This window comes from Mus caroli, chromosome X, assembly GCF_900094665.2.
Source record: "Mus caroli chromosome X, CAROLI_EIJ_v1.1, whole genome shotgun sequence".
In the NCBI taxonomy this organism is placed as follows: Eukaryota; Metazoa; Chordata; class Mammalia; order Rodentia; family Muridae; genus Mus; species Mus caroli.
This window is the reverse complement of record NC_034589.1, coordinates 157,372,761-157,375,837: the sequence shown is the minus strand read 5'-3', so window position 1 is coordinate 157,375,837 and position 3,077 is coordinate 157,372,761. Positions and strand designations below refer to the sequence as shown.

At 37.3% G+C, this 3,077-nt stretch overlaps 1 protein-coding gene across 6 annotated transcripts in view; it reads right to left on the bottom strand.

Moving 5' to 3' along the window:
- LOC110286899 (periphilin-1-like) overlaps positions 1 to 3,077 on the bottom strand; it is a 49,221-nt gene that overhangs the window by 40,980 nt on the left and 5,164 nt on the right. The gene's annotated exons all lie outside the window — the stretch shown is intronic.

The following is a 3,077-nucleotide window of genomic DNA, read 5'->3' as shown; positions in this document are numbered from 1 at the left end:
GACTGGACCAGAAAAGAAATTCCTCCCGACACATAATAATCAGAACAACAAATGCACTAAATAAAGATAGAATATTAAAAGCAGTAAGGGGAAAAGGTCAAGTAACATATAAAAGCAGGCCTATTAGAATTACACCAGACTACTCACCAGAAACTATGAAAGCCAGAAGATCCTGGGCAGATGTTATATAGACCCTAAGAGAACACAAAAGCCAGTCTAGATTACTACACCCAGGAAAACTCTCAATTACCATACATGGAGAAACCAAGATATTCCATGACAAAACCAAATTTACACAGTATCTTCCCATAAACCCAGCCTTACAAAGGATAATAGATGGAAAACACCAATACAAGGAGGGAAACTACACCCTAGAAAAAGCAAAAAGGTAATCTTTCAACAAATCCACAAGAAGACAGCCACACAAACGTAACTCTACCTGTAACAACAAAAATAACAGGAAGTAGCAATCACTTTTCCTTAATATCTCTTAACATCAATGGACTCAATTCCTCAAAAAAGACAAAGTAACAGACTGGATACGTAAACAGGACCCAGCATTGTGCTGCATACAGGAAATGCACCTCAGTGACAAAAGCAGACACTACCTCAGAATAAATGGTTGGAAAATAATTTTTCCAAGGAAATGGTCACAAGAAACAAACTAGAGAAGCCATTCTAATAACAGATAAAATCAACTTCCAACCAAAAGTTATCAAAAAAAAAATAAGGAAGGACACTTTATACTCATCAAAAGAAAAATCTACCAAGATGAACTCCCAATTCTGAACATCTATGCTCCAAATGCAAGGGCACCTACATTCATAAAAGAAACTTTACTAAAACTCAAAGCACCCATCTCACCCCAAACAGTAGTGGGAGACTTTAACACCCCACTCTCAGCAACAGACAGATCCTGGAAACAGAAACTGAACAGAGACACAGTGAAACTAGCAGAAGTTCTGAATCAAATAGGATCTTACAGATATTTGTGGAACATTTCATTCTAAAGCAAGTGAGCATACCTTCTTAGCACCTCATGGTGCTGACTTCTCCAAAACTGACCATATAATTGGTTGCAAAGCAGGCCTCAACAGATACAAGAAGTTTGAGATAATCCCATGCACCCTATCAGATCACCATGGACTGAGGCTGTGTTGAATACTAACAAAAGCAACAGAAACCACACATATACGTGGAAGCTGAACAACACTCTACTCAATGATAACTTGGTCAAGGAAGAAATAAAGCAAGAATTTAAAGGCTTTTTAGAATTTAATGAAAATGAAGACACATCATACCAAAATTTATGGGACACAATGAACTCAGTGATAAGAGGAAAACTCATAGCTATGAGTGCCTCCAAAAAGAAACTGAAGAGAGCTTACACTAACAGCTTGACTGCACACCTGAAGGCAGCAGGTACACCCAGGAGGAGTAGAGGGCAGGAAATAATCAAACTCAGGGCTAAAATCAACCAAATAGAAACAAAAAGAACTATACGAAGAATCAACAAAACCAGTAGCTGGTTCTTCGAGAAAAATCAACAAAATAGATAAACCTTTAGCCAGACTAACCAGAGGGCATAGAGACAGTATCCAAATTAATAAAATAAGAACTGAAAATGGAGACATAAAAAGGAAATATATCTTAAAACAATTATTATTTGTTGAATATTAACAGCTGGAAATATTAAAATCATGTTCTACAAACAAACAGAAAGTGATGTCTAAATTGAGAGGCAGACAAAGTGAGGAATTAGAGAAAGATGTGACAGAATAAGATATGCCCAACTCTCATGAGAAGAGAGGGAAGTTACTTAAGAGAGCAGTGCCAACAGAGAGAGAAAACTGAAAGAGGCAATCTTACCAGGAGAGTTTTACAGAGACAGGATAAAGACAAACATGCTAGACACAGGTAAAGACAGAACAAGTCAGAGAAGGAGCTAAAATATTAGAACACATTGTCAAAGTGAGTATGAGGCCAAGCAGAGCAATTCAGAAGCAGAGAGAAACCAGACTGATTCAGTCGGCATGGGGAGGAATTTGAGCCAGAACAGCTGAATTGGCCAACCAGCCAGAGATCAGAATAACTAGAAAGAGTAAGCTTAGTTAGCAGCAAGTCTCAGAGGCTGAAAACATTCTAGACCTAGATTAGGTTGTATGGAGGCTAGAAACTTTCAGGACAAGTCCTAGGTTAGCAAACTGAAGTAATAAGCCTTGGAGACAATTAAATCAGGCAAATAAAAGATAATTTTACAGTACTGGAAGTTCAATAGTAAGAGGCCAGCTATGAAAGAATAATTAAAATTATACACTGGCACAGCATTTTTTTTTAAATACAAATGAAAAGGAACAGCACATGTACTAAAATAAAAGATTTAGAAAATATTTTAAGTAAAAAACAGCAATGCTAAAATGCTGTCATTCAGGGATTTCTTTCTTTAATTATTACAGGAAGACAGTAGCTCTATAGCATCTAGAAATGTTTATTATCCAGGAATAACCCCTGAGTTAGCTTGCAGATCTCAATTAATTGTGGTGGTTACATTAATAGTGTGGCTGTTCTTAGAGCCACGTTGCTTTAAAAACAAAAACTCCAGCTGTTCAAATTTTTCCCAAATAAAGATCCAGGAGCCAGATGCTGTGGTGAAAGCCTCATAGCTTAGAGAAGGAGAGAAATCACCTAGCCTGACCTTCCTACTCTACTGATGACATGGAAGAAGAAAACTTTCTCCTTCTCCATGCTGTCTTAAATCCCCTTGAACTAAATGGCCCTTCTTTCTCTTCACCTGTGTTCACTACCTATGAGCTGGTTGCTGGCTCAGCCTCTTGACTTACGGTTGACTTTATTTAGCTCTTGGGTTAAAGGTGTGTGCTAGGGCTGAGCCACACCACAGGTAATTGTCTATAGTAAACCAAAAGCTGTAAGATCAAAGGCTACAGAACAATTCGAAAGAGATACTTAAAAAAAGTTCACAATCTCATGTTTCACAATGGGATCAAATATCCTGCAATAGAGCCACTAAATTGTTCACTCATTATGGTAAAACTCTTTTTTATTTTTTTATTTCTTTT